The following is a 21394-nucleotide window of genomic DNA, read 5'->3' on the forward strand; positions in this document are numbered from 1 at the left end:
TTGTCCTCTTTGAACACCTTTGGAGTAAAAAAAAAACATTCCTTTTTCATTTGATGTCACATTACACACCTCCTTGGAGAGTAGCACTCTATGTAGCCTTTCTTCTCTTTGGCCTTCGGCAATCTGCTAAAGCTTAACACTGAGATAAAACATCTATTTTGTTAGCGTTTAACAACATATCAGACAAGTCTTAGCCATTGGCATTCTGTCAAAGTCTAGTGGGAGCTATAGCTGACAAAATAATCACATTTTACCTGCCATCACAGGCAGTAAATGTTCATTTCACTTGAATACTGAGGATTTTATTTGAGCTTTCCAAATGTACTGTTGAAAGCAAAAAGCCCAATGAAAAATAGAACAACAGGAAGGAAGAGGTTTGACTTTCTGCAATCATTCCCCCTTCCCCTATAACTGGTTCAGTGCAAACAGAAATAGAGGTTACCTCAGATCTAAATGCAAACTTTTCCAACTTAAATCTATGCTCTGAGTGCTGCACTCCACAACTACTCCAGCATGGCTGATAGATGTGTATGATCACAAGGGAAGGATGAAAGTCCCGGCATCAAGAGCCCCATGCACATGCATGTACACAAAAGCATCCTTTGAACCAGCACAAAGCTGCACATACCAAACAACCACCAGCTGCACATACAAGAGCACATGAAGGACTGTAAACACACACACACACACACACACACACACACACACACACACACACACACACACACACACACACACACACACATGTAGCTGCCAGAGTGTGTCCTGGCCTTCAACCTGCAGCATGCTGCATCATACCCAGGTGGCCGGCCCCTGCTCTGTGGCTGACTAATGGCCCCAGTGGAGCAGCACAGGGCTCCATCCATCACTGCTATGCTGCTGTGAATGTTACGCAAACATTTACATGCGCACACACAAATTCACACGTATGCATGCAGACTGTATGTGCAAACCTGACTTCACAAAGAGGTGAATGAATAATGAATAAAAGATAAAGTTCTGATATTTCTGCACTGTTTGGGGAATAGGAAGAAGAGAAAAGTGGGTCACATTAGAGGAGAACACACAAACTGCATGTCATGTCAGTGTTTATCTGCTGTGATTGGTTCTATTCCTAGCCCAGTGCGTTTATTCGTCAGCTAGCATGGGAGTCATTTATTACCATTTGCCTTGTCAGTCAAGCCCCTGATCCTCTCCATCCATCTCCCAGAGCCGGCAGCACTGCCCCCCCCCCCTCTCCAACTCCGCCTCCACCCCTCCCTTTTCCCAAGCCCTCTCTGCCTGCATAACTCTATGCTCAGCATTCACACCCGCATCTGAGGAGACACACTGATAACTATTCAATAGGCACTACACCACACCATAAGCCATGCTAGCATGATATGAGATGGAGGGCGATAAAGAGGCCGGGAAAGAGACAAGTGAGGGAAGATTGGAAGTGAGAGCAGGAAGGAAAGGAGAACAGGGTTATCAGAAGGTAAGAGAGATAAGAGAAAAAGGAGCAAGATGACAGAGGAGAGATGAGAGAGGTGAGGGGAAGCTTGAGGAAAAGAGTTAAATATGAAAGAGGGAATAAAACTGAGAGGCTCTAAACATGTAAAGATAGATGGAGCTGAAAATGTTAAAAAAAAAAAAATGACAGTAATTGGAGAGGAGTTCGACACAAGGCAGACGTTTGAAATCTTGTGCATCTAGGGTTTGCCGTTGTGGTGAGAGATGGAGAGAGGCAGAGATAGAAGGGGAAGGAGGAGGGAGGGTCAAACATGAAAGTGCAAGCTAAGCAGACATCACAAGAGTGAAAACGTGCCCAGGCAAAATCAAGGCACTCCCACTATCTCCTTCCGGGATCTTATTAGCAAAACCTTCAGCAGCATAATCGGAGCGAATTTCAAGGTTTAGCTTTGATTTCTGTCAGCAAAAACACTCTCTCCATCAAAATGAAAGACAGGATTTGATATTTTTAGCTTGCCAAAAATCATTTCAAGTGAAAGCTTTCTCAGAGAGTTTTACTTTGAAGGCCTAGTCAGATGCTGCTGATCCCGTATTGCTAACTTGACCTTCACGTACGAATCTGGCACGAGAAGAGCATTTTCATCTTGTGAAGCTTTGACCCTCTGCTGTATCTGATGAGCTGGTGTGTGAAATGTGTTGCTTATTGAAGGTTGAGGGAAAAAAATGTGTAGTTTGACTTTAGTGTGCCCTTAAACCCGTTTACACTGACAATAACATTCATAGTAGGGCAGGAAAACACCAGCTTGAAAAGCACATCCCTTGGCAGTGCATATCAGAGACAGAATTGATCTGACTACATCTGCACGTAATGTTGGGAGTAAAACTGCACCACACCTTGAAACAAACTGATCTAACCCTGGGCAGCCACTAGGGGCAGACTTGATTGATTTTGTTGCAGGCCCAAAGCGATGGGTTCAAGACACACATGCTCTCTGACTGATGGGCAGTATCCCCCATTCCCATCGCCCTGCAAGGAGTTGCATCACCGCTCCAGAAAAGAATAAACAACAGCCAATTAACTACATTCACATGGCCGTCAACTTTCACTGTCAGAGTTTCAGCCTCTGTGTTGCTTTGCTCTATGATGCAAGCAGCCAGTGCCAGCAAAGGATCTGAAAAATCCATATCAAGTCACGAGCCCTTTTCATATTGCGGCTCCGAGGCGTGATGTTTGTAATGTCTCGCCTTCAACCTGAATATCACAGAGGCGTGATGGTGGGACCAAGTTCTGCCACCGCTTTGCCAGAATCTGAGGTAGTAGCAGAGGTGTAACAGAGGCGAGACAGGAGCACTGTGAGCTGACAGAGCAGGCAGTGCAGAACAGTACTGTGTGAGTGTGTGCAGGTGTGTATGTGAAGCTCCCGCTGTGTGCATAGCAGTTGCCGCAACTCAGTTACACAATGTGAAATCTCCAATATTACACCCTTGAGGGATCAATATTAAAGCACAAAGACATGATTACAGCAGAGCCGGGTTACTGTGCTGCTGATACAGACTCGCAATGGGAACAGGGCTTCTGCTTCCTGATTGAGCGATGGCTGGAGGAAATCCCAGCTGTCATTGGGTGGAAAGCGGGGAACACCTACGACAGGTCGCAAGTCCATCACAGGGCTAACACATACATAGATAAACAACCAGCCACACTCACACTACACCTACGATCAAGTGTTCAGTTAACCGGACTCTGGGGGCAAGCTGGAGTACCTGGAGGGAACCCACTTATCCACAGGGAACAACATGCACACCAAAGACACAATTTGAACCAGGAACTTTCTTGCAGTGAGAAAATGGCCTCTATGTGCAGCCCAAGTTTTGGTCCTATTTAAAAGGTAAAACCACATAAATTATATCTTACCTGCAATGTTAGGGGAAACATTTATCCACTCAATGTTATTGATATTTTAGCCTTTATTTTATCTTCAATTCTTATCCCTACCCTGTTTTATTTATTTGTTTTAACTATTATATTCTTAATGTTAATTTGATGCTTTAACTTATTTTAATTACAAATATTTGTTTTGTTTTTGGTGTGCACTGGTCTCTACTTTAAAATCCTTTTTTTTTTTTTTTTTATGTTTTGCCATTATTTTATTTACTTTGCTTCGCTCTTGTTTTCAATCATTTTAAAGCACTTTGAATTACATATGACTTGTATGAAAGTTGCTATATTAATAAAGCTTGACTGATGGATTGATTGATTGATTAATTGATTGATTGATTGATTGATTGAAGTGACCCTCAAAATGTAACTTTATTTCATATATTGTTGCACAGTGGGAGTGTTAATGCATCTTTCAAAGGCACACTTTGCTTGTGCAGTGGTTTTATGTATTAACTACTCTTACATTTGCACCATTGACGTTGAAATGCATGACAGTTAAATAAGGTTGCAGAAAAGCAACTCAAACAGGTGACCGGGGCAAATAGCGGCTGCATTGTGCATTCATCAAAAAGTAAGAAAAGATGCCGAAATCAAAACTTAGAAAATGCATTGATGTTTTTAATTGCTCATTTTAACTTTTGAATGTCTTACATTCAAAAGTTCCTTCAGCAAACTTCTCTTATTTTTTTATTTAGATGTATTTATGTTATTTTTATCATTATTATTAATATTCTTGCCTATATCATGTTCTTAAACTTAGGACTGTTTTTATTATTTATGTTTCTATTTTGATTTTATCTACAGCACTTTGTGTTACTATGTAATTGTATGAAAAGTTCATGACAAATAAAGTCTGATTGATTAATTGATTTGATTGATGCATGGTATACAATAACCAGCATCTTAACAGTTCACACTCTATGTGCCTCCACCATGCGCAACCCATTTTTTGTAAATGTCTCTGTTGCCAGACTGTGGGAATATTGTTGCTGGGCAGGGGAGCAGGGGAGAGGGTTCACATCAGAAGGTGCAGAAGAGCTTTACCACCTGACAACACATACACACACACAAGCACACTACATGCACTAGACTTTATTTGAGGGCTGAGTGCGAGTCATGCAATACCATGGGGGTGAGAAATGATCCCAGAGTGAATCACGCTGAGAGGTAAGGCCAGGTGTTCCGGCTCTGCATCTCTCATCAGTAATTAAGACTGGAACCCTCGGGCCTGCACACACACATACACACACACACCCCATAGAGGGAAAATGTAGCAGCAAAAGAGGTAGCACAGACCGAGGTGTACTCCTGCTCAGCTTTGGGGTTTGTGAAGCATGACTCTCACCATCCCCTTGTCCCATTTATACTTATCTCTGAAATGCAAAGTCACTCGCATCTCTCTCCCCTCAAGGAAACCATAACACTTAGGCTTCTGAACGTCACATCTGATGCAGTTTGGGCTAGCACCCATTTCAGCAGAGAGCACACAGACACACACTCTCACATAATTGGCACTGCTCCATTTCCTCCAATTTTTGGGTGGACAATTGGAGTTTTCACCCACTTTTAAACCCATTAGTTGTGGTATAGAATGTAATTTTCTTGCCTGTCTTGGAGAATGACACAATAGTGTGTCGACGCTGGAAGCAGCTTGAAGCATATTCTTTGATATGGCAATACACATGCAAGCCCTGTCTACTGTTAGCAAAAGAAAAATCCTTCTCTCTGGAGCAGATGTTGTATAAATTCCTGCCTTTTTTTGCTTTTCTTCTGCCCTGAAATCCCAAATCTGCTAGCTTTGTTATTTCAGTCCCTCAGTGAAAAATAAGTGTGTGATGAAAAACAGAGCTAACGAAGGCAAGCAGTGAAAGGAAATCAAGGGAAAAAAAACAAAAACACATCAGGTTCTTGTTGTAGAGTGCAATTTATCCTTATTGTAGAACTGTCTGTGAACAAGAACTCATTCTGGTTATCATGGGCACTTTTCTGTGTACCATGGTTTGGTTGAGAAGTCTTTTCTGACTGGCTGAGCATTCAGCACCAATAAAGCGGTTCAAATGAAACTGCCTGTTGACCTGTTCGTTAACGCTTAGCCAGCACATTGAATCAGTGGCAACCATGGATGTCAAAAACTACAGTTCCCATGAACACCAAGTTAAGAAGTCCATCTTTACAGCAGAAACAAAATTGTTTACATCCTGGCATGCAATTCCATTTCACTACATACATAACATGGGGTGCATTTTATTTGTATCGCTCTTTTTGAAGATATTAAATGTACAATTTCACATCATTAGGCATAATTAGGGGCGTGGCTAACATGACAGATAGACTGGCACATTGTAGCCGTTAGCCACAAGGTTATAGGCCCACCTCATCACTTCCTCTTTGCCTCTTGGCAGGTAAACCAAATGTTACAATGAGTCAGCCATGAGTCAGCAACAGTGACTGACACCATTGTTGGGCTTCAAAACTGCTTCGTGTGAAGTCACTGAGAGTACATCCATGCTTTATGCATCAACCTATATTTGAACTGAGTAACTATATCAACAAAGGTGCAGTCAAAGCCTCTGTTCATAATTTATATGACTAATTTACAAGCTAACATTCAATTACAGTAGTGACAGACAAACATTTTGCTCGTGTAATGAGCTAGCACTCCATTAGCTGTGCTGCAAACTACAAATTTGTAGAGTAATTCTGTTTACAGTAGAAGTGAATAATGATTAAATTGCATAAAAATATTAAAGCTCCTGTGAGGAACTTTCATTTTGTGTTGATTTTGGCACCCTCTGTGGACAAACTGATACCTTGTATCTCTTTGTTGATGTTTCACTGTTCATGTATAGGGCTTTGCAACAAAATATCTTAACCTGTGTCCGAAGTCACAGTTATTGATTGCTGTTGAAATTTTTAAAAATACTAAAAAACTTTTTCTTTCAGGACGCTGGTGGTGGTAAAAGCGCCCCCACATACAGAGGCTAAAGTCCTCGTTGCAGAGGTTGCCCGTTCGACTCCCGGCCACGACCATTTAATGAATGTCTTCCCCCACTCTCTACTGCCCACGTTTCCTGTCTCTCTTCAGCTGTCCTGTCAATAAAAGGCAAAAAGCCCAAAAATATCACAAAAAAAAACAACAAAAGAAACCGCTTGTTCTGCAGTGTCCAGTATTTCACATGTTTGACACTTACCCTGCTGTAGCAGTATCAGACAATAAAAAATGACAAGAAAGAAACAATCAGTAATGTCCATTTTTGTCTCATTTGCTTTTGCAGCTAATATAAAAGGCATCAGTGTATCAATTTCAGTCCATTACATTAACATCTTTCAGGAGCTTTAATCAAACGTATCTCTCACTGTGAATCTTTGCAGTGGAAGATGTAAACAAATTTCTTTCCACAGTGTGCTATTCATTTCTCTGTCTGACACTCATAAAGAGGCATCAGTGTTTAATATCAGTCTGTTTCATAAGCAGTTAAAAACTCTTTATCCAAGCTTTGAGAAGTGGTTAGGATTTTTTTTTGCAGTATTGGTCAAACACTTGGGGTGCTAACTGGGAAACAGAGATAACACATTTAGAAAAAACTTCATCCCCTGATTACCAAACTGAATAAATAAAATAGTAGTGTTGTTTTCTCTCAAGCTGCAAGCAGGATAATGCCCAGGGAAGCAACTGTCCAACACAGAAACCTCTACGTCACCCACACATCCCTGATAAATACCGACTTGTCTGGAACTATCTGTTCAATTTAACTGCTTAAAAGTGTGCGATAATGAGGTGTTGTGGAAAAGCAAAAAAGCACAGGGGGGCAAAGTGGAGAGATAAAACTCTAATGTATTTGAGGGAAGCCTAAAAGTGAGAACAGAAGTGTAGAAACACAGTCATGCACTTCCTAATTTATCACCCAGAGGACAGAGAGACCTGGATCACCTCTTGCAGATGGTGCACAGAAAAAACACTGAAAATAGACTGTAATGCATATCTTTGCTTTGCTTCCATTTATTTATTTTCTTTAATAAACTCCCACCATGTTTCCGACTTAGTGATCCGTGTTCCTCTTGACGAGAGAAGCTGAAGAGGATGTGCAGGAGGAGACTCTTGCTGTCCATCTGCTAAGAGGTAATTATTAAATTATTGAGCCATTCTGTGTATTTAAACTTTCATGGCCAGCCATTAGCTTCCAAGCCAGCAGGAGTAGCCTGGAAAAAAGGCAGCATTGCACACTGGCTGTAAGGTGAACAATAGGAGACGACTGGGGATTGAGAGAGAGGAAGAAAAGGAAAGAGACGCAGCACGAGTAGGAAGAGGAGGAGGCCAGAGAGGATGAAGGCAAAGATGACCTAGATAAACACATCTTGCACGACATTTTTCTCTCACTCCTCTGCCTCCTCTTTCTTTACATCCTCATGATTTTTCGTCATGTTGCCTCACCTCCTCCTCATCATTGTCATCGACGCTGTGCTTTCTCCTCCTCTGCTGCCCTCCCTGCTTCCTCCCCCTCCTTCTCCTCCTCCTCCTCCTGCTCTGGATGAGTAAACCTCGTGGTCGCACAGAATAGAATATAACGTTAGCTTGGCTGCACGTGGCAGCACCTGCCTGCTCATGCTACGTGTCAGAACAACAGGAGGGGGGAATGCAAAGTGGAGGGATGAAGTCAGAGAAATGGAGGTTGGAGGTGGAGGGATGGAGGTAAAATTATTTGGATGGAATAACTGGTGATTCACAGTGAAATGTGGGTGTGTGCGTGAATGCAGCGGGGTAAATTTGATGCCGGTTTCTGTGTGCTTTAGGTGTTGTGTGCTTTGCTTGACTCAAAATTTCAACCTGACTTACTTTGATGCAGTATTAGAGCTCTACTTGTCATCACATATAAAGTTATACACACAGACAAACACACTCACACATACACCACGCTTCACACTGAATCATCATTATAGGCCTATCCAGAGTTTACTTTCCTTTTACTCTTCTTACTTCATGTAATAATAATGGATTGTGTCAAAATGTTAAACCTAAGCACAGTTTGGATTCTTCAGCTTCCTCTGCTTTTTCTGACATGCACTTTTTTTTACATCTTCTTACAGTTGGTTTCCCTGTCTACTGACCTTTTTTTTCTCCTTCATATTTTACAATTTAGTTCCATTGAAAAGGCTGACCTTTCCAGAGGAAGATTTGTACTATAGATTTGTACTGTAGCTCCCATTTTCCACATGACACCTCGCATATATTGCATACTCAGAGAGCGCTACGTGAACTGAGGTCAAAAGGCCATCCCTCTTATGATATCAATCAGCAGATGTGACTTACGGTAGCTTAGACTTAAGCTTCGACATTTAAGCCCGACATGTGTGATAATACGTCACCGTGGGATGTTTCCACATGGTGATAGTGGCATGCCATCACCTCATCCGTAAGCCTGGGATGCACTAAGTCATCATGTGATGGTTTACTGAAGATACAGTAGTGAAAGATTTAAAAGTGAGAAAGTAAAGCGAGCCGGATAGTCCGGTGACCTTTTCACATTTAAATCCCTCGAACGATTCATGGATCAAGACCTCGTCTACAATAAGGTCACAGAGTTCCAAATCCTGAACCATCACAACCATAACAAAGTCCTTTTTTTTCTTCATCTAGAGGCAAAAGTGTAGTGTGACTTTAAAGAAAACTTACACTTTCATAGATGTGTGTGTTATTGCAAAGTGGGCATATGTGGTTAAAGTTACTGCCAGACCAGGACTATATGACAGAAATGGAACAAGGGTGAATTAAATTAGGGCTGGTTCTCTCATAACAGACACATCAAGTGCGATTGTTCTCAACCAACTGTGACATTAAGTGAAGCAGACGGGGCCGGTATGCTCTGATTATTTTCAGCTAAAGAAGAAATGCAGGGTAAAAAAAAAAGAGATTATAATTCAACATTTCGCATATTCAAGTTAGCATGTGTACAGTCCAGACTCCAGTAGACGACCTCATCTAGCTTGAAAACTGGAATCTTTATTGTGTGGACACAGGATCAATCAGCTGACACTATCTTTGTCTTTAGTTAACCCCTGGAGATCCCAGCCTTTAACCTTTGACATTAATGATTGCACTGTGTGATTTACACTGTGTTTCGCCTCAATTGCCCACAGATTATAAAGAACATGATCTATCGCCTCTACATCTCTGGGACTGCATGACCTGAATCGTGTTGTTTAGGGGGGATCACATTAAGCACCTTTCACGTGATAATCCGCATGATTCAATTGTTTCTAATCCAGTTGGAGTACGTAATACAGCACCTCGTCTATCACCATCCGTCATTACAGCAGAGGAACGTTCGACACTTTGGAAGGGGGGTGCCAGAGAACAAGCGTATTGGTGCATGCGAATTAGGGCGCAATGATATGATAACAGTTAATGGATCGTGTCTGTCATAGCTGTATGTTTCTTTGAAAGGCTCTAAAGTCATAAAAGCAACAGTGCTCACACTCGACACACCAAAACAAAAATATGTAGCATTTCACTTTGAGTGCTTTTCTGTGCATTTTCTATTTTTGGATGTGCCTATTTCAGAAAGAGAGGAGGAGGCGGATGATAAAAGCACAGTTCTGCATGCATCTAATGAAAATGTTTGCTCTGTGTGTAGTTTGATGTTACTAGTATCCGTTTCCAGCAAGCTCTTTGCGTCTACTTAAGACAGCTTCCTGGACTGAGCTGCCAAAGTAATTATTATTTACTGATTTGTAATTGCTTGTTGAGTCTCGCAGGGCAGCGTGTAATCACACTCGTTCCCCTCTGAAGTAATTGTTTTTTGTGATAAGGGCTGACTCTACTGGCTGTACTGGTGGCATGTTATGTTATGTTAGGACAGTCTGGTGCTGTTGGTTTGTGGTGCTCTGTGTGGAATTGTCATGAGGTTATGTGTTGCGAGTGGAGCTGTGCGCTGTGTTGTGTTTCGGTGAGTTGGAGGAAATCAGGATGTGCTGTATTGATTTCCATTATATTAGAAGATGTGCTGCTGCTAGGCACTGCAATATGCATAAACCTGTCTCCTACACTGTAAGTCAGACATGTTAGCAGTAGCATATTTGTGTTATTGGAAACACAGTGCCACATTGGTTTCTTGGTAATGAAATTACAAAAGTATCAAAATGTTGTTATTTCAGATATTTATTTGTGTCGGGTTGGGTGGTGAAAGATTCTACTTCTTACTTGTAATGGAAAAGCTAACAATTTCAAGGCAACGAAAAGAAGCATAGCCTTTTTTCAATATAAAGGCCAATCTCAAAACCCATCTACAATCATCATCTGATATGCTTCTGGGGCAGAATCATAGACCGTATAAATAATGGACGTAGTATCTGTAACGTCAACCACCTGTTTCTGAAGTGCTGTTTTGAAGCCAATCATAGGCGGGAACCATATTGAAGATGCTGAAGTCAACCTAACTTCTGTGGAGGTACAGAGGTGGGCTTTGAGCCTCCTAGCCAACAGCTACAGTGTTTCCGCCTGTCTGTCAAGTCAGCTGTGCCTCTTATAATGGAAAACTTGTAAACGTAATATCTTTGAAATTGTTGCTTTAGAAAAAATTCACCCCCCGTACAGTGTGTGCCGATCGAGAAATGAGCTATCCAGACTACACTCCTGTTTTTGTACCAGGCTGTAAACATGTTTATTTCTGCTGTAAAGATCAGCTTTTTGATTTGGCGTGTATGTGGTTTCCGGTGCTTCTGGAGCCAGCCTAAAGCGGACACTCGAGGAACTGCAGCTTTTAACACTTCCACATTGGCTTCCATTCTCACGGCCGGACGTTGCCGCTTGGTCAGAATGCCATATTTTTGGTAATTCCAGTGCAGCCGGCTGTTAGCATCCAGTGACTTACAGCCAAGGCTTCCATTTTCATGTGGTGTTACGTCTGCAATGCCATCATTTTTAGTACATTACATCCCCCAGAGTAGCGGCTATTCATATTCCAGTAGTTCTCAGTTCAGCAGTAGACGGAATGTTACACAAAGGGTTTGTGCAACTTCACTGGCTTCCTGAAGTGGCATGAGCCCCCCAAAAAGACTATTATTTTTAACATGATGAAGAGGTGTAAAAAGTAAAGATGCAAACTGTGTTAGGTCTGTACCCTCTTGACCGACTACAATTAATCCAAAACACTGCCTCAAGACTGCTAACCAGGTCCAGTAAAACAACCCACATCACCCCCATTCTATTCTCCTTACATTAGCTGCCAATCAAATTCAGAGTACAGTTTAACATCCTCATATTAACATATAAAGCTATCCATGATCAAGCACCCTCATATGTCTCTGACTTGCTCTATCCTTATACCCCTAGTAGACCTCTCATATCCTCAGATCAGGGTCTGCTTGCTGTGCCTCGTGTTAGGCTAAAAACAAAAGGTGACCAGGCCTTTGAGCTTGTGGCTCCAACTCTTTGGAACAATCTTCCGGCCAAAATGCTATGTGCTGGTTCCACTGAAACCTACAAAAAGCTGCTTAAGACATATTTGTTTGTTATGGCTTTTGACTATCTGTTGTAATGTTGTATTATGGTTTATTTTGTCTGCTATCGTTATTATTTTATCTAATCCACACTTTATTGTCTTGTACATATTGATACTCTGTGAAGCACTTTGTGACTGTGCTCTTAGAAAGTTGCCATACTAAATAAAGTTGACTTCCAACAACGTTTACATTTTTTGATGATTGATGGAGGTAGGTTGGAGGTTGGATCGATCATTTCTGATGCATTCCATGGAGTCGGGTGATCTAACCACTGATGGGCTTTTAGGACAGGAGACAGAGCTGTAACTCAAGTTTGAATGTTTGATCTAGACCATTTGTTAGCTGCACTTGCATAAAGATACCTGTTTATAGAGACACATAAATCATTGTCAGATAGGAGCCAGGTGTCATTATAGCAGTGTGCTTTCTACCTGTTGTTGCTCTGCACTAGGGGTGTGTGATATGGCCTAAAATTATATCACGATATTTCAAGGAAATTTGCGGTATGGATATATATCATGATATTATTTTGACAACCTTTTTGTCCACCTGGCACTGATGCCTGATTACTAAACCTACCAGCTACTCATTATTTTTACTGGTTTACCTATATTAACAGTCTATTTCCATCTAGTCATTAAAATCAATTATACCACGACATGACACTTTTATATCGCATGAAAATTTTACCGGTATTATTGTGGACGGTACGATATGGCACAGCCCTCTGCACACTGATGTTAATGCTTACACCGCAGCCTGCTGATGTGTGATTGGTCAATTCTGCTCGGACTAGGAATGTATAACAATTGGAAACCAGTGAAAGTTGGACTGGAAAATAACGTTCTCCAGACAGGGAGTAAAGTATCATTTTATGTGTGTTTGGCAGATCAGATAAGTGGCATATAAATGTTTGTTTTGCATGCATTTAGGGTTTTATTTGCCATTCCAGGTGCCTTTGTTTTGACTTTATAATCAAAACAATGCAGATTTGTCTCTGACCTCAAACTGCCCAGTCCTCAGAACTGTGCATAACAGCTGCTGCTGATAATTACCGAACTGTAGCCGTTAAGTAAGACACTGAAGAAATATGGATAACAGAGTGAGAAGAAAACAGAAATCAGCCAATTGAAAACAGAGAAAAGCCTTTGTAATGGCCTGTCAGCAAATTGCTAAAGGATGGCTATTAGTGAAACACCACTTTGCTACTTCATCAATATTTTACCAGTGTCAAAGCCTCGGTACCAAGCCTTATCTGTCTCTTCTATAGCTCCCATTCCCTCTCTTCTTCTACCTTAGTGTTCACTGGATGGATACGAAGAGGAAAATATAAACACGAGGGTCAATGTTGAATATTTTCAAAGGCTGGTTGAATGTGTTTGCACGAGTATGCCAGGATTTCTCTGCACACATAAACACACGGACAAAACAACAGTGCTACCCTTTCCTGAACTCTTCCTCGGCATTGTTTCGCCTCAGGACAACCTTGTATGACTCACTCCTGACCAGCCCTCCGTGCTGCATGTGCCCAATCCCAAACTGTGCGCCTTCATGTTGTAAACAAAACTGGAACATCCCTGCTCCTTCCTCATTTTACTGTAATCGCTCCTATTCACCTTCACTCCTCCAGTCTCCAGACTTTGACACACACACACACACACACACACACACACACACACACACACACACACACACACACACACACACACACACACACACACACACACACACACACACACACACACACAGTGCGGGATCTCAGCCGAACTTTTTTCAGGGTCTCTTATATTCTTAATCCTTATCGATTTGCCTGCAGCCATCCTGGGACCAGCCTGCCCGGAGTGAATGGGAGAAATTACCTGCAACAGTGAACAAATTAAACAGTCATTTGCTTTGAGTTGAAGCCAGGCTCAGTACAGCAACCAAGCAGTAAATCCAAATTTTCTGGTTAGCCCAGGATACAAGCCCTCCCCTCCCATCTCTCCCTGCTCCCGTCAGAGGACAGATAAGCACCCTTCATTGGTAGGCCTTAGCTGTATTTACAACGACTTGTCTCGTAGGGATTGGGGATAAAAGTGCCAATCCTCTCTAATTGGTCACACCTACGCTGAGAGAGACGTGGCAGGTATTATTCAATAGGCGAGGGGCCTCTCATCAAGTGAAATTATTGAATTGGCTGATCTCAATCACTGCAGCGTTGAGTGGAGTAATCACGTCTTTTGATGGGGATGAAATGCACGCACATGCACTTAATCAAAAGCAGGTGAAGTTGCACGCATCCACTTGCTCTTACTTACAGAGATGTGAAAACACACGCACAAGCAAGCATGCAATCACGTTAGTGGGAACCCATTTACAAACAGGTCATGTGCACACAAAAGCACAATCAAAGACTCTTTGACAAGCCAAATGCATTAAAGAGTGAAGATTGCATGAAAGCAAAAAAAGGTTGAAATGAAAGAGTTCTGCACTTAAAAGAAAATCTGCAGTTGCACTAAATGGTTTCACATTGTGAGGTTAAGATTAAATAAAATACACACTTAACCATGCATAGTGTTGTTTAGCTGTTTTGGCTTTCATTTAGTCAGATGTAGATTAACCTTAACTAGTGTTGCATCTCTTCCTAATACACAGTCATGGTCATATTGTTCATGGAGCTGATTACATTTTAATGGTTTCATGCTCTATTTGTGAAGGGCAATAATTACTTTGAGATGATTGATACCTTCAGCAACAGCAGAGAGTTTTGTTCAAGCAATGTATATAGTCTAGTATATTATAGTCTGTAAAACATACCTCATCACATTTTAATTTTCTTACATGGTTTTATTTATGTTCACCTTTCATTACCGCAAACTTTTGTTGTAGTTTGTCGTTGGTCTCACTGTATTTCCTTTTTCTCATTGCCTCTTTTTAATTATGTTGTTCTTCTGTGTCTTGATTGCTACTAGTCTGAAATCCCCAAAAAGAAAAAAGAGGACTTGGTTGTCCTGAAAAGTGGTAATAATAACCATAATATGGCCTGATGTCATCACATCACCAGTTCCTTGTCGATGGCCAAAATGCAAAACCTCCTATCTGCATAATTTTCTGATTTGCGGATTTCACTTTAAATGGCGGAGAACAAGGAAGGCTGCACATTTTCAGTCCGTCTCCAAGGTAAGCCCGCCCTTCATTGTGACAGAAAAGTCACTTGACCAAAACCTCCAATCACGTTTGCTGGGAATATTTTGAGGCACAACACCTCCTATCTGCATATGTAAAATTTTCAGATAGGAGGTTTTGCACTTTGGCCATCGTTGTGTTATGTTACCCTGTAAGCTCTTTTTATGTGCTGCTTTAGGTTTTCCTAGTGTCTCATATGGACGGATTCAATATGACAGCGACAATGTACAGTGAGCAGGTGGATATACGAATTAGAATATCGACAGGGTGAGCAGCACTCTCACCATGTCTCTTACAATAAACTCAATATACATTTTTCTACTGAACTATAATATTAACTTAAACATGATTTATTTGTTTAATAGTTTATGCAGCTATAATCTAAAAATTTAGATTCCACAGTTGGTGACACTCCCATGGCAAAGTATACGGATCAGCCTCCTTGTATAAAGAATTAATATTTGACAATACATTTCTTTGAACACTCAAGTTACTGACTGAAACTAACCTTTATTGCCACAAAAAGCAGAAGTGCAATGTGCCCGACTCCTTTGATTTGATGTGTGAGATCAGGTTGTCCCTGCCACCACTTTTGCTGTTGAGAATTTCTGACAGTTATGGGTTTTGACTTATCAGAATTAAGTATTAAACACAGCTGTGTAACAAACTGCAATAACATCCCTATATTTTAACATAACCTCCAAAAGTACCCCAGGGCCACTGATAAACCAAAAGGAACAGAGCACAACTCACATGGAGGCCAGACTTCATCCCCATCAGCCATAGCATAATCCAAGTAAAATATTATTTCAAGTCAGTTTTAGCAGTCAGACAATATCAACACACCCATACAATTATTTTAGTTTAATAAGTGATGTTTTCAGAGTGCAATATTTTATCTAACTGAAGACTTTCACCACTGCTGCCCTGTTAGCAGCATTTTTCCAGCCCTAAACTGGCCCACCATAGAACAGATCTGGTTCAGCACCACACCGTGTGGACAGCTCCCTCACATCATTGCAGTGAGACTGAGCACAGCTAACAAAGACCGCTGCCTCTCTGTGGAATCCTCACTTCAGCACCACACAAAGTGGACAGCTGCTGAGGACGGTAAGCACTCTGGATAGCTCTGTAAATGTTGCAGAACACCACAGCTGCCCTTTCACTAATTACAGAGGACTCAAACAGCAATATTTTTGCTAATACCCAACAAAGCAAAGTGCACGGATAAGACTCTTAAACAGATCTGATTTGAGTCTGGCTTTAAAGCTGAGTTTTATGTGTTTTCATTTGAGATGTAAACAGGGAGAAGAAGCATAAGCACAATGTGTCGAGGCTTCTGGCTATAATTTAGCAACATTGATATGATAAGCTAAAGGCATACTCATGAGGATGCAGCCTTAGACGCAGCGTCGAAAACTATGGAACAAACATACTTAAGCTTTTGCAGAGGTCTTGCCAATGGAGGACCAAGGTAAAAAAGACATACATGGGTTTGTCACCAAAAATATCTAGCAAAAAAGATCAGCCCCTTTGCAAAATGAAAGGCGCATAAAAACTAAAAAATGTTGATATAAAAGCTGACATTTTTACCAAGAGTAAGAGCAACAGACATGCACATGGAAATTGTGAAATGAGGCTATCATTCTCTTGAGAACGTGAATGTGCTCAGTCATTTTCACGGCAATCTGCTCATTGCAGTCACAATTTTTGTTGTTTGTAATTGGGGGATTTTAATCTTACACTGTCAGCCAACAGATTGCACAGAAAATTAGTCAGAAATTTACCAAAATATGACTCTGAACTACGGAGCTAAAAGCAGATTTCTATGAGATCCATCCTCTGATCTTGAAACTTACAGGCGATATAAGGGGGCATTCAATTTGAATATAATGTATTTGACACATGGGCAAAGGGTCATAAGTTGGTTTCTGTTCTGGTTGGGCCATCCCAGTTAAAAGGCCTAGACAAGCCTCTGACTTTATGCATGCATTTTACTTAATTTCAAGAAATACAGAAAGCGCTTACACATAAAAAAAGCACTGCTAGACTTATCAAGGTATTGCATGACAAATTCTCGCTCACTCTTTCTTAAAATAAATGTCTAATTTCACTCTAATTCTCACACATCTGACAATATTCTGTACATTTAGGAAGTCAATATTGTAGCATGCTACATGGGGTCATTGTACTCATCTTCTTTCTAGCCAAACACTATAGACGGCACTTCAAAGACCATCAGTCTACTTGCAGAACTTCAACATAACCATCTTATTTGCATTACCAGAAGTCCATTCTCTTAAAATCTTGAATGTGCAGAAAGAGGTAAAAGACATTTCACTAGAGAGGTGGAATAAAAACAGCAGAATTGGCAGACACCAGTAAAGAGCTTCACTACAAGAGGAAGACGGGAAGTGAGTAAGTGAAGAAGGGAAGGAGTGTTAGTCAGAGGAGATTTGGGCGGAGGTGGAGAGGTGTGTGTGGGGAAAGGACTCGACCTTGAGGAACTGTCAGGTGGTGCTGAAGACTGGAGAGGGGCAGAGGGCATGCTGGGAGAGCTGTTTAATCGTCCATTGAACCAGGGCCCCGCTCACCCTCTTGACAACGCCGCCCCAGGCCTCCCCCGGCTCGCTGAGCACCCGCGGGACAGCTTATGCACACACACCCAGCAGCTCCAGGCAATCTCACTGTGAGTATTTAGAAGTTTATATCTTCCTCATCATCTCTCTTTATCTGGCCTGAGTAATGTTGGAGATGTTCCAGTGGCCTACCGCTAACAGTTCCAGCACTCTTAGTTCTGGGAACAGGAATAAAGTGTGTGTCTGAGAACATAATGTAGCTATAAAAACCACAAGGACTTTTTTTGTGAGATCAGATTCTCTGTGAGCTTAAACAGTAAAAGACCTAAATGTTATATTTGACCACACGCCAGGAGTAGCTTAGCATTATTTGAAGTCATAGGAAAGTAAGACTTTTCAATATGCTTTTACATTTTGATGTACTCCCACAAGAAGGTGAATTATTTTTACAAAGCTTGATTTTTATTCATTGTTGTTAGTGTATTTGCATTATAATGGAAGGTGGATGACTTTCATGAGTCATAGCGATGCCAATGAAAAGCAATGCACTGTAATTAATTTAGAACTTTGAGCCAATTTCAACCAACCTACAACAATAATAGAGAATCAGAAGTCTCTCTCTCTCTCTCTCTCTCTCTCTCTCTCTCTCTCTCTCTCTCTCTCTCTCTCTCTCTCTCTCTCTCTCTCTCTCTCTCTCTCTCTCTCTCTCTCTCTCTCTCTCTCTCTCTCTCTCTCTCTCTCTCTCTCTCTCTCTCTCTCTCTCTCTCTCTCTCTCTCATGTGGGAAGTCGGGTAACACAATTTGAAAACCTGAATTGTTCTTTTTTTTAATCTTTTAAAATGTATCTATTGTTTTTTTTTTGGGGGGGGGGGGGTGCCTTGACAGCTGTCGGGAGAAGGAAGTGGGGGAACATTAGCAGCAGAGGCCGGGAAAATCATGTCCCATTTCTAGTCTTGACAAAGTGCTTGGGATTGACAACAATGGGATGAGGACATGGTAGACATGCATAGGATTGTATGAGAATACCTTCCACCAGTCTGATCCACTAGTGGAAGTAGTAGCAGAGGGGTAATGAGCGCGGAACAGCACTGTGTGTGTTTGCATGTCGAAGTATGTGCATGTAGAGCTACCTCTCTGCTTCTGCAACCATGTAATGCAACGTTAGATCCCACACACTTGTGCACCATTCAATGTGCAAGTACAAGAGTGTGATGATGACAGAAGTTCGTTACGGCGCTGTTGCAGAATCACTATGTGTGCGTGGCTTCTGTCTAGAATGACTTCCAAGGATTGTGTGACTGCTGACATAACTCATGATGCCCCAGAGTTTTTCATAGACTGAAAGTACAAGAGATATCAGGCAACATTGGACACCGGGAGGTCCTACATTTTTTATGATTTTCTTTAGGAACTTTTTTTTTCATGGAGTGGGAATGAAAGAGAACGAAAGCTTACTGGCATGAAAGAGAAAAGATTAGATGGTTGCAGGTAGACAAAGCTTATGCACAGACCATCCACTATGTAGACTAAACTCTAACTGAATTGGATTTGAGTCAGTGTGGTCGTCTCTTGTTGTTGTCGCTCTAAACCAATATGTAACAGTTAATCTTTTTACTGCTGGGGGAGAATATCTAACTCCTTTCAGTAGCAGGGAAATAGAGGTTATATGATCAAGAGAGAAAAAAAAACCCTCATTGTTTTGTAACCGGAAGTCAGCGGTCTTATTTGGGTCTGTTATCATTCATGTGAAGACACAGTCTGCACGGATGACACGCAAACACACTCATACACACAGTGGCATTGCATAATTATGCCCCACTGAGTAAACGATGTGAGAGAAATTACATAAGCATTGGATTAACCTCCATGTGCCACACTTGGCTCTTGGATGGGAGTATCTGCTCAGTGTGTGTTTCAATGCAGGAGGGCATAAACATGATGCTTTATCACACTTCATATACGAACACTGAATACAGATATTGATATACGAGTAGATTTAAAGGGTCAGTTTGACACAATTCTTCAGGCATGCATACATGTAGTTAAAAAAGCCTGTAGTTCTCCCCAGCATGTACATCAAACACGCAGGCTACATCATGTTACACGGTGCCTCGTTTCCACACAGTAACAAGAGAAGAAACTTTGAAATGTTTCACCTCTGGGTTCAGTGTGTGATGATCAGCAAATGAGACACCAATCACTCTTTTCCATCACCCCCTCTCTCCCTCCCGGAGACTTCTCCCTGCTCTCTCTGCTGCTGCCCGTGTGACATTTACCACTTCGTGCCACTGTTCGCACTCTGCAGTCATTCTTTGCCGAGTGACCTGCTCCTCTGTCAGCCCCTTTAAGTGCCTCCATTACCATTTGTCTTTCAATTAGAGAGTGAGAGAACACACAGAGATGGACGTGTGTTGCTGTGGACGCCTACTTAAACACTCTCAGATGTATTGGAGTTTGAGTTGGTTGATGGGTGAAGTGTTCAGTCGTTTATTTTAGTTAGAATGAGGTTGTGTTCATTCTTTTAAGTGGATTCATCAGGCTTTAAATTCAGGGTACTGAAACTCAACATCTTTCTCTTTTATGTGCCTTTCTGTCTTTACTTGAAGGTCGATGCACAAACATCGGACAGCTTGAAAAACGACCGACATACTAAACCAAGAAAAGTTCAACTGACATCCATCAAAATGCCCTCAAATTGCTTCCCCTACATCTCTGCGCTGGATTTTATTCTCTCCGTCTTCTTCCCCTGAAGGTTTCTGTTTGTACTCCGAAACACTGTTTCTTCTTGTCTCTTTGTCAGATCACACTCTGTCCATCTCTGTTTAAGAATCAGTCCTTCATTTCATCCATCACAAAGACGACCACTTAGTCTCTGAGTCTGTCTTTCTTGTTCTCTGGCTTATTCACAGTTGGCCCTATAGGAGCCCTTCAAGAAATAGAGTGCAAGTCTCAGTTATTATGGTGCTAAATGTATGTTCAAATCAAATCAAATGAACGTAATGTCATTGACTCTTATTTTGCACACTTTGAAGATGTGTCACATGACACGTACTACAGAAAAAGCTACTTCCTGTTTTTGATGTAACAAATGTTCCAACTTAAAATGCCAGTAAAGGTTAATGGGTGATTCAGATTAAAATAGTCTAGGTGAGACTTGGAATTTATGGAAACATGTAGTAGAATTTCTCAACCAGTACTGGGAACCAAGTTGCTATGGAGCCCTACGCTTTGCATATTAGGTATAATAACAGAGGGGGTTAGACTGTCACATCGCCAGACTCTGTGGTGCAGGTTGGCCCTTATAACAGGTTATAGGATTGTGCTCAGGCACTGGAAAACTAAAAATAAGATCCCAGACAGATATTTTTGGACACATGGGGCCCTTTCATGGATACAATAGCGAATAGCTAACTTTGCCATGTTTTTGATTGTAATAGGAGTATGTGAGTAATCACAATGCACAATCCCAGTGCTTCCTCTGTGAAGATTTGTTATTGCTTTTATTGCTTTTATTTTTGTATTGTTTTTCTCTTTATTTTGTTAGTCACCTTACTACTTCTTTTTATGTTAAAATGTATGTGATTTCTGTATTATTGTGGTATTTTGTTTTTCCTTTTGAATTTGGTGTTCGTCTGTTTGTTTGTTACCTGTTTTGAAAACAATCAAAAGTGAATTATAAAAATAATGAATAATAATCTAGGTAAATCGTACAGAAGGGGAAATGAAGGGAGATTGTTAAATATGAATTGGTAGCTAG

General features: G+C 41.3%; 1 protein-coding gene across 1 annotated transcript in view; it reads right to left on the minus strand.

Moving 5' to 3' along the window:
* LOC117811119 (pro-neuregulin-3, membrane-bound isoform) overlaps positions 1-21394 on the minus strand; it is a 439329-nt gene that overhangs the window by 370860 nt on the left and 47075 nt on the right. The window lies entirely within an intron of this gene.

The sequence above is a fragment of the Notolabrus celidotus genome, chromosome 4 (assembly GCF_009762535.1).
Source record: "Notolabrus celidotus isolate fNotCel1 chromosome 4, fNotCel1.pri, whole genome shotgun sequence".
Taxonomy (NCBI): Eukaryota; Metazoa; Chordata; class Actinopteri; order Labriformes; family Labridae; genus Notolabrus; species Notolabrus celidotus.